The sequence below is a fragment of the Canis lupus genome, chromosome 3, assembly GCF_011100685.1.
Source record: "Canis lupus familiaris isolate Mischka breed German Shepherd chromosome 3, alternate assembly UU_Cfam_GSD_1.0, whole genome shotgun sequence".
Classification (NCBI taxonomy): domain Eukaryota; kingdom Metazoa; phylum Chordata; class Mammalia; order Carnivora; family Canidae; genus Canis; species Canis lupus.
In genome coordinates this window covers 60,328,614-60,342,501 of record NC_049224.1, presented here as the reverse complement: position 1 = coordinate 60,342,501, position 13,888 = coordinate 60,328,614, and the positions used below count along the sequence as shown (strand labels likewise).

At 46.7% G+C, this 13,888-nt stretch overlaps 1 protein-coding gene across 4 annotated transcripts in view; it reads left to right on the top strand.

Annotated features, from left to right (window-relative positions):
* AFAP1 (actin filament associated protein 1) overlaps window positions 1-13,888 on the top strand; it is a 142,606-nt gene that overhangs the window by 16,053 nt on the left and 112,665 nt on the right. The gene's annotated exons all lie outside the window — the stretch shown is intronic.

Genomic DNA, 13,888 nt, shown 5'->3' with positions numbered 1-13,888 from the left:
GACCTGCCCCCCAAATATGGACCATTGCATACCACACTATGAATTTAGTCCAAAAAGATTGTGCATAACAATTTTGATATTGTCAAACTTCCCAATACATGAACAGAGCAATATAATTGATATGTGAATTAGCTGTATATATGTGTATAAATGTATACTTATTTATTTTTGTGGTAAGAATCAAATAATACTGTTTAGAATGGTCTTTCTGACAAATTTCCAGATAACACCCCGTTCTAAAAGTATGGAAATTTTAGATCTATACTTAAAGTGTGTACACACTTATCTGATAGCTCTGTGTTTTAATGATCATGTTTCCAGTGTTGTGGATCTGTCTTGAATTTGCTCATCAGACTTAATATTTCTACTCATGCAGATTGTTTTGTTTTGTTTTTTGTTTGTTTTGGTCTCTGAGCTAATCATCTGTGTGAATTCCCTTCCCTGTCAGCTACATTCTCTTTCTGATGGTTCATCTTAGTATGTCATGGGATTTATTGTTTTTCCAACAATGGGCATTCAGGACTCTGGGCTGAGCAGTCCCAGAGAAATCGTGCTTGTCTTTTATAGCAGTGAGTACTTTCAAGGCAAGCAAAACACATGAATAATTTTTATGGGACTGTACACCAGCACTCTTCTGGGAGTCAGGAGACCTGGCTCTGCCCTGCTTCAAGTAATAACTCGCAGAGTTACCAAACACATGTCCTGTTCATTCCCTGATCCACGTCTTTGTGAGTAGAATGGTGATGATATGTATTCTAAGTGGCTTCTAGCCTAATTATTCACTGTTCCATTGTCTGTACTGTGCCAAGTGTGGTGGGGGTGACAAAGAGAAGGGTTTGTGGCCATAAGGGATTGCAATCCAATCTCAGACATAAAGGGGCAAGCTATCAGTGCTGGGCAGGTGCACACACTGGAAGAGTTAGGAAGCGTTGTTCCAAGTCCCTCAGCATGGTTGATGTGACCTAAACCTCCCAGCTGCTCTGAGGAAGACACATGCAAAAGTCATGAAGTTTCTTAGAAAAATCTCAGTCTCCAAGTTTTGGATAATCCCACAAGAGAGAAGGTGGAGGGACAGTGTTCTGTGTCTGCGGGAGTGTGGGCCATGGTGCACACATGTACGCCAAGCCTGGACTTGACACTCTGGTTCGTCTTCTTTTTACCCTCCTGATGCAGCTTGCTTCTCTGGAAAAGTGGCAGTATTCCTCTAAAAAGCTTTGCAGAAAGAATAGATGCTCACTGAAAATAATTCAGATATACAGAGACATCCTCACTGACTCTTTTACCTAGGCCGTGGAGTGCTAGGTAATTGTAGTGATGGTAACTGACTTCTACTGAGCAAAATTTGCCATGTGCCTGGTCCTGTGTGTTAAGCTCGTTTCACGAATTGGGTCCCATGATTTTTCACAACAACTTTATGAGTCAGTGTGATTATTGTTAACATTTATCATTTTGCAAATGAGAAAACTGTAGTAGAGAGAAGCCTCCTGCTCCAGCTCACACAATTATTTCCAAGAGAGATGACACATTTGAAAAGATTCCTGCTAAGTTGCAGTGATGGATGTCTACTCATTTCAGGAAATGTTTATGGACTATGTTCTCTGTGGGGTACTGGCCTGCTAGTGCAGGAGGGACAGGCCCTGTTGGGGCCAAGGGGCACAGAGAGGGGGTGGCTGGGTGGCCCTTGGGACAGCCACTTTCTCTACATTCAGTTCAGCTCTTGTACATTTGTCAGAGATTCGGTTTTGGTTTTTATGATGGCTCACCTGACATTGAGTGGCCCTTGTTTCAAACCACCTGAGTCAAGGTCAATGCTAGCACCCCTCTAGTTGGTGAGCTGTCACCCCACCCTATGGGAAGGGGAGTCACCCGAGACTAGATTATTTGCCTACCAGCAGCTGAGTGAGTTTGGTGCTAGATGTGGTGGCTTAGACTCTCCTGCTCTTTCCCAGTTTGACTGAAGGGCTGTGGGGGTTAGAGCAGTAGGGCTGTGGAGTGTGTTGGTTTATCCACATGGTATGTCTGCAGTGAGGATGCTCTATGAAATGTGGAAAGAGCACAGAGGGCAGGAGACGGGTGCCAGAGGTCACCGTGACTGGGTTGTAAATGTGTCTGTGACAGCAGCATCAGACTTGTGGCCACAGTGCTGGGTTTCTGCTATATGCTTTCTCTGCTGTTTTGGCAAGTTTAATTTGGGTGTCTCCTGTACAGAAAGCATGACATCAGCTTTTGCCACCAAGTATTTATAGCAGTCGGTACCTCCTATGTGGGTCACTTTCTGTGCCGTGGTTTCCTTAAGGAGGTTGTAGCTCTCTTACCCCAAGCACAACACCAGCCCATCTCAAGGTATTGGTGATTTCTGAACACCTGGGGAGAGGCGGTTCTGAGTAGAGGAGGTGCCGCCCCAGCTGCTGGGGTCTTATGATCGCCTGGGAGGGAGGACATGGGTAATGAGTGCTATCCAGGCATCTCTCCCTCCTTGGCCTCCCTCTCTTCCTTCTCCTTCCCTGCCGTGTTTGGTTTTAAAGATTTCTTATTAACAGTGGAGCAAATCTTTTTGTTTCTTTTTTTTTTTTTTTTTTGCTGTTCTTTGCTGATTGCATGTGGGGTGAGTCTGGGAAAGGGAAAAAGAGTCTTTCCTTCCCTTGGATCATGAGGACTGCCCCTCTGCCGGGCACTGTGAGGCAGCTTGGCACATATTCACTTTCTGGTTAACTGGCTGGGAGAGGTGGTGTTTATCCCCCAATAATGATGAGGGCGGTCAGCTCCAAGTGGTTGAGGGAGCCTCCTAAAGTCACATAGCTGGAAAGTGGCGAAGCAGAACCAAACACAGATTATCTGAGTCAGACAGACATCCTGATTCCGTGGGCTCTTAACTCCTGGAAGTCAAAAAGCTGAACTTGGGTTGGAATGGCCCTGAAGTGGCTGCCTTTTCACATCTTTGTTACTGACCCAAGATGTCATTTTGAACTGAACTATCCTGCCTTCCATGAATATGAAGTATTTTGGGTATTTAATGTCTAAATTTCAGCCCTAACATTTTACAGTAAAGAGAAGTACACTTCAGGTTTGCTTTAGCACACACGTTTATTATCCAGCCACAGGGCTCTACAGTGATGCCCTCCCTTTCTTCCCCCAGTAAATGGGAAATGAAATCCTACTCAGGAGACACATGTGCTAATTGTTTTTATTATATGTTTTAGCTTCTTGTTTAGGCTTTATTTGTGATATTCATGACAACAATATCTCATATCATAGGCAGAGATCAGAATTTTAAGATAAGAATACTCAGAGCTATGTTTTTTTCAAACTTTCAAACTTAACATTTTATATTGCCCAGTATATAATTGGAATTAAAGCTTCACAAAACAAGGCTTGCCTCTGATAGGGGTGATGTACTGGCATGCTTCTCTCCCCATTACAAAGTAGAGCTGGTTGCCTGAGCACCTGGACATCTATGGGCAGCAAAATGAGCCCTGCCCTAAATCTCACCATAAACAAAAATCAACTCAAAATGGATCATGGACTTAAATGTAAGATGTAAGACTAGAAAGCTTTGAGAAGAAAAGCACAGAAACCTTTGAGATGTAGGGCTTGGCAAAGAGCCCTTACTCATACTGCACACTGCTGCATGCTCTGCCGAAGGGAGAGCTGGGTTGATTGGCTTCAGCAGCATCAATACCTTTCGCTCTCCTAAAGATGAGCTACAGACCAGGAGGAGATATTTCAAACCACGTGCGTGATAAAGGACCCATATCTAGAATGTGTAAAAACTCTCAAAAGCAGTCAAACAGACAGTGCAATTAGGAAACAGGTAAAGGACACAGGGATGGTTCATCTCAGACAACAAGCAGGTGACCATTGAGCATAGGCAGTCGTTCAGCCTCACTGGCCATTAGGGAAATGGGAATCCAACCCCAGTGAGGTGTCACTGCACACCTATGAGATGGCCAAAGTAAGAAACAGCGACCCGACCAAGCACTGGTGAGGATGTGGAGAAGCCGGACCCCTCCTACATGGCTGCTGGGAGGATGAGATGGTACCGCCACTCTGGAAAACCCTTGGGCAGTTTCTCAAAAAACTAAACACACAACCAGCAAGTGCGCTCCTGGGTGTTTTGTCTCGGAGGAATGCAGACTTGTGTCCACACGGAACCCTGCCCGCGAGTGCCCACCACAGCTTATTGCAGAAATGCTGGGAACCGGGAACACCCGGATGTCCTCGGAGGGGTGTCTGCTTGGACAGTGGTGCAGCCACAGCTTGGGACACTACTCCCCGTGAAAAGGAGCAGATTCCTGCCACGAGCCACGACCTGGGTGAGTCTCCGGAGAATTAAACTGAATGAGAAAAAGGCAACCCCAGTGACTCTGTGCTGTCGAGCTCCATTTATAGGACATTCGTGAGATGACAAAATTACAGAAACGGTGACCAGAGTAGAATCAGGACATAGCAAGCAGGGAGGAGGCGAGGCGGGAGGGAGGTGGATGTGACTGTAAAGGGGCCACAGGAGGGGTCCCCGTGTGGCCGAATGTTCTGTATCCTGCCTGTGTCAGTGTGAGGATCCTGGTGTGACATCACCCTGTGGTTTTGCAGGACGTTACCCCTGGGAGAGATTGAGTAAAGAGTACATGAAGTCCTTCCACATTCCTTCTTACAACTACATGTAAATCTATAGTTATTTCAAAATAAAAAAGTTTAATTATAAAAAAGATGCTGATTGTGAAGCATTTGGTTGATTTCATTATCCATTGGAAAACTCTTCTAACAATTTAAATGTGCGCTTTTTTGCTCTTTAAAAATATATTCATGTTCTTGTAAAAAATGTTATATGTGCATTGTAAAGGAATCAAATGATGCAGGAAAATACACAGATGAATGATTTTTAAAAACTCACCCTTCGAAAATTGCCGTAAAGGGTAAATTTTTAAAATATGGTAGGATTTCCTTCACCACACATTAATCTATTCTTTCCTTCTGAAGACTATTATGGCCGTGTTTGTCCTCATTTTGGCTTCAGGAATCCAAAGCTTGGAGAACTTGGTTGTATTGATCAGGGTCCGTACCGAGTTCGTGTCCAAAAGCAGAACCAGCCCCCAGGGATTGATACTAGTACCTTGCCTGGGGCCTGCCCTGTCTCTGTCCTCTCCTTTGTTCCCCAGAGTGGTCCTTGGGCCACACACCAGTGTCATTCAGGAAACTTGTTGGAAATGCAGATTGTCACATCCCCACCTCTGGAATCAGAATGTTTTCTTTGGTAAGCCCTCTGCATGATTCTTACAGTGCCCTGGATGGTGGAAGGTGCCGTGCCATCACGGTGATGTGTGAGCCTTGGGCAGGGTACCTTGAAAACCAGGGAGTACAAGCGCACAGTCAGCCACTGCTTCTGCGGCTCCCTCACAGTCCTTGTGTCTGTCCTGATTTACGGATTGCCTGCTCATTTGCATCACATGCCTCCCCCATTCTCTTTGAGCTCTGGGGTGTTGATCAGGGGCTCTGCAGGGTCTGACATAGCATCTAGCACATTCTGGCATGGCTAGGTAAACGAGTCCGTGAACTGAGCACAGTTGTAGATGACTGCCTGGTTTCTGTCCCTGCCTTCAGGATCCAGGGACTGGCATGAGCCTGTGGTCATTTCTCCTCCACTTTGTCTACTTTCCTTCCCCTTGTTGTCTCTCTTTTTCACTGACAGCCCCCACATGTGTAGCCTGTGCTAGACTCTGGAAATCCAAGATAATTCAGTGTTCCTCGTCTTGTGTTGCTCATGTTTCTCAAATTAAACATACACACATTTCTGTTCCAAGCCTGTTTCTCCTGTCTCGTTTTCACTTGGGTACGGACATCCTACTCACCAGGCCTTTGGACTAGAAGCCCCCTCCTCATCCCCACCACTCTCCATCCACCTGTCTAACTGGACTTTATGCCCGTTGCTCTCCAGGGCATGTCTGCTCTGTCTTGGCTCATACTTAGAGCCCTGACTTGCAGTTGAGGAGAGACATGAGTCCCCAGAGTTCCCTCTGCCTGGTCAGAGAGTACCTTGTGCATGTCATTCCCCACACTGCCGTTAAAAGACTTCCAAAGCGCAGAGGGCCTGTGTTGTCCTGTGTAACCTTCTCGAGCAAGTGTGTGCTCTCTGTTAGAGGCTTGTCCCCACTTGTCCCCGACATTGTGAGGGCCTTGGAGGACAGACCTACTTTCTGCCCTTCTGAGACCAGGTGAGGGTCCCTGGAAGCACCGTATGGGATGTTGGCAATAGGATCTGTTCTGGAATCATGAGGCCTTGTGCCCCGGGTCTAACACTAACTGAGCATCCTTGGGAAAGTCACTGAGTTTCTGTGAGTTTTGGTGTCACCATGTAAACAATGAGGGTAATGAGGATAAATACACTCAATGTATGACACAAAGCTGTTGAGTGGCACAGATGTGGTGATGCTTTGCCATCCGTAAAGCATCACAGACATGAGGAATGGCACTGTGTGAGCAGCACTTTGGAAATAATTGTATAAAACTCTTCAAAACACATCTGTGGTTCTGGCTGGTGACACCAGTGAGCACCTGTGTTTTATATCCTACATCATGGGGGTGGGGCATGTTCTGTTTTATTGCTGAGTTAGAGATGCCCAGGGATGCCCCCTACACGTTGACCTAGAGAGAGGAGGCTCTTTCTTGCCTATATTTGGTGGCATGGCCTGAGTGCTTTAGGGCCAGGAATGCACAATGAGATATGGAAAAGAAAGCTGTCCTCACTGCTAACTAGCCAGTCTGCACTCCTGTGGGAGGAACGGGGGAGTCACTCCATGGTAACTTGCCAAAGCCCATCCTAACCCATCCGTCTGCAGAAGTGACCAGCAGGACAAGCACAAGATCTACTAGAGACAGATGGACCACATTAGCCCTGTACATTTTGTAGCCTTCGTGGCCTCAGAACAGCCTGCGACAGCTGCTAGGACAGGACAGCCATCTGGGAGCTCTGGATCAGCCAAGGGTGGGAAGTGCCCCAAGGCGGAAGGGCCACTCTGGGTGCTGCAGTCTGGGAGTAATCACTGAGCGGGGGTAGGGCCTCCTGTGCTGTAGTCCGCTTCATCTGTGATGTGGTGGCTGACAGCAAACAGGTTAGTGATGATCAGACATGATAGGTGTGGTACTTGAGGGGGTGCAGCAAAAGGATGCTGGAAATTGGTGGGGTGAGTAGCATAGAAGGTGCCTCAGGTATCTGTGGAATGAACAAGTGAGTGGGTGGGTGAGGAAGCCATCATCCATGGCATTCCTGATTGTGTCCTCTTGGTTGTTGCATATCTGTTCTGTGGCCGGTCCACCTGGTCAGATGGTCGCTGCGCTCTCTGCTTCTACTTTTGATTCTAAGGAATGGGGAAAGGTACTTCAGTTTCTTGATGGCAGATATTCCTTTTATCACTGTGAGAACCTGGAGCTTGCAGTAACACCTGCATTTTGGCTTTACCTCTCTTTCATCCACTGGTAGCCAGACCGGGGCCAGCGAGGAGAAGGGACTTCCCTGACGTGACATCACTCATCATCTACAGTGGGGCCATGAGTGGGATCCCCAGCCCCTTGACTCCAGGCTGAGCTCTGCTTTTCTGTTTCCATTCTTGATAAAATGGTTAATCTACCTTGTAGCTGAGCCTTCCTTCTAGGGGAGGGTGCATGTGGAATGTGGCAAACGGCCAAGACCTGAATTTCTCATTTCTGCAGACTTCTCGTGGCTCAGAGTTAATGCTCTGGCTCTTGCCAGGGATGATAAAGGAAGCTGTTTGTATGTAAACTTATACAAGAGCACTGTTTCACTGGGAGTTTATTTGGTTTGGACTGGAATAAATCTCTGACATTAGTTTCTTTATCCTAAAAGCAGAGAAAACTGTAAACACTTTTTTGAGGGGAGAAGGTGGTGACTCCTCTTACTCAACCTGAACCCCAGTGAGTATTTGGGGAACTCAGCCGAGGTGCACCCAGGGCCAGGTGGGAGTCTCTGGGAAAAGCATGCATGCTCACTCCACACCAGTTGAAATAGGATCTTCAGGAATGGAGCCTGGGTGTCTATAGGTTTGAAAAGCTGCCCAGGGGACTCTGATGGATGGTGAAGGTTGAGAACCCATGTCCAAGGTGAATGAGAATTCCAGGCAACACAAGGGCCTCCTTCTTTCATCAGTGTGGAATGGCTCTGGGCGCTGTGGGGCGAGTAAAGAATATTGTGCAGATAATGCCTCATCCCATGAATGTCTACCAGTCATTCACTCTATTCCAGTGTCTACCCACTCTACTTTTTCTTCTCGGAATAATTTGACGGTTAGTTGTGCAGAACTGTAGCAAATCTTGTTTGATTAGCACAAAATGATTGTAGGTGTGAATTGTTGGTATTTATTATAGTCCATTATACCAGCTCTGTTCTGGACAGTTTATAAATACTTTGTCTTCATGCAGGGCCTGCAGAGGCAAGCTGCCTGGGTTTTCCAACTGTGTAGTTTGGGGCAAGTTTTAAAACTTGTGTAGACCTCATTTTCTTCAACTGTAAAATGGGATGATAGGAGCCATTGTCATCTCCTCCCAGCGTCATTCTGAGGATTAAATACAAACATGTCTTTAAAGCATGTAGCTTGATGCCTGTTCCTAGCACATGGTAAGTGCTCAGTAATTTTCATAATTCTCTTAATGGAAATACTCAGAGTGAATAAATTTGCCAAAGATAATTCATCCTTAGCCCTTGAACCAAAGATTTCTTTGGTTTTAACTGGTAGGGTTAATATACCACTTAAATATCAGCCTCCAGGGTACCTTGAGTTTCAAAAGAGTATAGGCAGGGGATTTCCTAATTGGAACATTGCCTGTTCAATCTGTTTCAATCTGTATTCCAGCACAATCCTGGAGCTTTGTTTGTTTTTTGGTTTCTTCTCCTGAACCCTGCTCTGCAGTGACATCTGGCACGCAGGGGGCCATTGCATTATAGCTTCGTTAGTCGCCGAGGGGATGCGATCGCATGCTGCAGGAAGCATGTGTTATCTGTATGCCAGCTGGACAAAGCGAGTTCTTTGCTCCGTGGTCAGTGTTTATTCTTCTCAGCTCTCCCACCAAACCTTGTCTGGTTTTCTTCTGTTTCCCGTTCGATTCTGAGCCCTATCTGAACTCTGGTTCCTGGCACTGCATTTGGCAATGTCCAGCACACATGAGGTGCTCACTAAATACTTAGCAAATGAAATCTAGGAGAACACAGCATAAATCCACAAGTTAAGGTTTAAGCTGTGTGGTACTATCTCCACATCAACAAAACTTAATAGATCTTTTGTTAATGCAAGTTAAAAATGTTTGAGTAGGTAACTTAGTTCATTAATCACTTATTGGGTATCTTACAGGCTGGGCACTGGGGATAGAAAGTGATTATAGATCCCTGCGCTCACGGACATGCTGTCTAGGGCAGTGGGTGGACACCTGGCTGCAGGATAAATAGGGTATTATGATGAAGAGGTACACTGTGTGCACTTGGACCACGAGCAGTTGGTGCTTTATGAACACAGGCAGCAAGTCGAAACATAGCCGAAATTTCTCTACATATTCATGCTCATACAGTTGGCAAGAAGTGCCTGTCTTTAAATATGTGCTAGGTCAGCTCTTGAATGGCTTTAGTATGGATGGAATGGCTTTGCCAGGGCCCTGCTTTATCTTCCTTCATTAGGAAGAAGATCCAGAGCAGCATTGCTGTAGGAGTTCTGGGCCCGAGGTCAGGTGAGTGGGTTTTGGCTTTGGCTCTCCTGCTCTGCTATTATCTGGGTGTTAGGTTGCTGTGCTGTGGCAGGAGGGTCCGATTAGATGTTGCTTATGGCCTCTTTTAGTTCTGACTTCAAGACTCATCATCTCAACCCATCTTCCTTGGGAGTAGAGAAAGAACATGGCGGCTGGGGAGTTGTTTGTCTACATTTACCGGGACTTTGCAGCCTGATTTTGGGGACTACCCTGGGAGATGTGTTGGTGGTGTGGCTGGTGCTCCGCTGGGAGGGGCACGCAGGTGTATTACTTTTCCGTGGTCTTAGTGAAAGCCAAGGGACAGTCAAAGCATCCATGGAGTCAGCTGGAAAGAGGCAGAAGATAAGTGCTGCAGGCGATAATGAACATATTTGAAGCAGATTTCGCTGAATCCTTTCTGTGAATATGTTTTTTGGGGTTCTAGCTTCACGTGATTTCTACTGTTTAGGCCCATCATCATGTAACATTTGAATGCCCTTTGGCTTCTGAGGTGGAAATATACAGTGTAGCAGGGGACAGCCCTGGATTGCTTAGCTGTGAGGAGGCTTTGGATGACCTCAGGCATATCCGAGAAAGATAAAATGTAGTCTTGTAGGTCAGTTTGGTTCTCTGTTTCAGAAAGCTTCCTGACCCTTCCGGAGGAGTGACACCACTCAAGTCCTGAGCTGCCTGAGGCCCTCCGAGCTCTGGACTCTGGCCCAGCTAGATTGCCTGCACTCACAATGCTCTTGTCAGGCGAAGGTCGGGGGAACATGGGTTGTAAAACTCAGTTCTATGTGCAGGTTACTTAAGGAATGGTGATAATGACTCCTTACATTGGTATTTTGCTTCATGGTTCTGCAAGACCCTTAAAATCCATTATCTTGTTTTATCCTCTCAGCATTTCTGTGAAGAAGGCAGGTGGGTTTTCACGTCTCTTGTTTTTCTGGTGATTTTACTGGGGCTCACAGAAGATCAGGGACTTAACCAAGTACCAGGTACAGTGTGGTGACTGTCATTAATAATGCTGTTTTGCCTATTTGAGAGCTGCCAAGAGAGTAGATCTTAAAAGTTCTCATCACAAGAAAAGGAAATCTTGTGACTGTGTGCAGTGAGGGTGTTAACTAGATTTATTGTGATGATCACTGGCAACATATACAAATCTCAGTCATCATGTTGTACACCTGAAACTCACATGATGTGATATGCCAGTTATACCTCAATAAAAAAGAAAGAAGAGGCTCAACCAAGGTTATGGGCCGAGTTGGGGGCCCTGGTGGCCCTGTGTCTTCCTCACTGTTGTACCAGGGCTCTGTGCTCTGGGTAGGACAGTGTTCTGTTTAGCATCCTAGTAACCCCTCACCCATTTGGGGAGGAGTTCTGTGTGTGTCTGTTCAATTTGGAGGCTTCAGATTTCCTGCCCTCTGTTCCTTCCTCCAGATGTGCGGGCATCCCTGAAGCCCTGGGGTCGCCCCTGTGCTTGGGTCCCTTCCCCACCTCCAAATGGTATGTGTGTTCACCCCTGTGAATGAGCTCTCCCACTCTAGGGACCTCCCTTGGTGCCTGCCCCCCACACTTTGAGCTCGACTTAATGTTCAGATCTGATTGCTTCCATATAGAAATGGGATGTGCTGTGTATGCTTTTCTTTCTTTTTCTTTCTTTTTCTCCTTTTTCTCTTCTTTCTTTTCTTTTCTTTCTTTCTTTCCTTCCTTCCTTACTTCTTTCTTTTCTTCTTTCTCCTTCCTTCCTTCCTTCCTTCCTTCCTTCCTTCCTTCCTTCCTTCCCTCCTTCCTTCCTTCCTTCTCCCTTCCCTTCCCTTCCCTTCCCTTCCTTCCCTTCCCTTCCCTTCCCTTCCCTTCCCTTCCCTTCCCTTCCCTTCCCTTCCCTTCCCTTCCCTTCCCTTCCTTCCCTTCCCTTCCCTTCCCTTCCCTTCCCTTCCCTTCCTTCCCTTCCCTTCCCTTCCCTTCCCTTCCCTTCCCTTCCTTCCCTTCCCTTCCCTTCCCTTCCCTTCCCTTCCCTTCCCTTCCCTTCCCTTCCCTTCCCTTCCCTTCCCTTCCCTTCCCTTCCCTTCCCTTCCCTTCCCTTCCCTTCCCTTCCCTTCCCTTCCCTTCCCTTCCCTTGCCCTTCCCTTCCCTTCCCTTCCCTTCCCTTCCCTTCCCTTCCCTTCCCTTCCCTTCCCTTCCCTTCCCTTCCCTTCCCTTCCCTTCCCTTCCCTTCCCTTCCTTCCCTCCCTTCCCTTCCCTTCCCTTCCCTTCCCTTCCCTTCCCTTCCCTTCCCTTCCCTTCCCTTCCCTTCCCTTCCCTTCCCTTCCCTTCCCTTCCCATTCCCTTCCCTTCCCTTCCCTTCCCTTCCCTTCCTTCCCTTCCCTTCCCTTCCCTTCCCTTCCCTTCCCTTCCCTTCCCTTCCCTTCCCTTCCCTTCCCTTCCCTTCCCTTCCCTTCCCTTCCCTTCCCTTCCCTATCCCTTCCCTTCATCCTTCCCTTCCCGTGCCCTTCCCCTTCCCCTTCCCTTCCCTTCCCTTCCCTTCCCTTCCCTTCCCTTCCCTTCCCTTCCCTTCCCTTCCCTTCCCTTCCCTTCCCTTCCCTTCCCGCTAGAGCCAAAGCTGAAATAGGTGATAGCAATCAGTAAGCTGCTTTAAGGTTGTGATTGGGTGGCCTTCCCTTCCCCCAGGGTGAGCTCCTCGAGGGTCTTGCTGTACCACGTCTGTCTGTGTTGTCACCGCAGTGGCTGGTTTGGTGTCTGGGCTGTGGTAAGGGTTGCCTAAATTCAAGTAAGTCCAACAGAGGTATTCCATCTGGAAAATGAGAAGCAAGCTAAAGGAATTTTTGCTTACGATGTTTGCGAAAGAATATTTTAGAAAATTGACCTGTTTCTCAGTTGGAGTTTAATTTAGGCTCAGAAAGCAGCTGTATGCCCAGAGGGCTTTGGGATTTCACTATGTGACAGATGAAGTTAATTGTTGTTGTATGAATATATTACCCTGCTGTGGCTTTAGTGGACCTTTCTCCCAAATGGAATAGATTTTTCTGTGAAAGTCATACTTCCTTTTTGAGAAGCGTAACAGTAATTTTGTGGAATGATCTCCTGTTCCTTTAACCCCAGAGTACCAGCTGAGAAGAAAACACTGCTTTCGGCTTGGGGAACGCAGTTTGGTTTCTGCTTCTGCAGCTGAAGGGCAGCGAAGCATTCTCAAAGACAGAGAATAAGATGCATGTCTGCATCATGGAAATTCTCGCATGCTATTTCAGGTCTCTGTGTTGGGATTTCTGTAAAGTTTTAGGAGCTGAGTGGGTGCATGCACGTTATGGTGTGGAAGGAAGAGAGTGGTGTTCACAAGCTGACACTGTTTCAGTCTCTTCTCTCCCCACTGACCGGCTCTCTGACTGTGGACAGTCCACACAGGGTCACTGGATGACCTTCCTCCTCTGTTACGCTTCTTCTGAAGGGTTTTTCAAGAGTCAGTGAGGTCATATATGTGAAAGTGCTTTGTGCTTTTAAATTTGGGAAAACTTTAAGCCTATATGTGTTTTTGGAAACATACGTAATTATTTCTGAAATTTGCTTATTTACTGGGCATTTTGCACTATTTTAATACTGCCAGGATGTAGCATCTAAAGCCTTAATTTCTTGGGAATGCTCCTGGAATAAAGTTCATTAGACTTGTTGAGGAGTATTTGGTCAGGGAAAATTTTGCTCATCTCTCCATGTACAACTTAGAGTCTCATTTACATCTCAAGGCCCCTAAAATTTATATATTTATATTTATCTTGCAAAAATTATCTCCACAGTTATCTTCTGTGACTAGGCATAGTCCTGAGAACATCACAGACATGAACTCCCTAAAGTCTCATTACAGTCAAAGGAGGATTGTAATCCTACTGTTTGAATCCTTATCTTACAGATAAGGAAACTGAGACACAAGGAAACTGAAGCAACTTGCTTGAGGTCACAGAGCTCTCAGGTGGTAGTTCTGGAGTTGTAACCCAAGCCCCAGTCCCAGAGTCTTTTTCTGAGCCTTTGCTAAAAGGCTGCCTCCTGTCACCCCCACAGCTTACTCACGATTTCTCTTTCAAGTGATCTGTGGGCCCTCTGAGCTCTATCTGGCTACGTCCGTTCTATTTACTGCTGTATTCCTTGGGCCTGACGTAAGGGCCAGCACATAGGC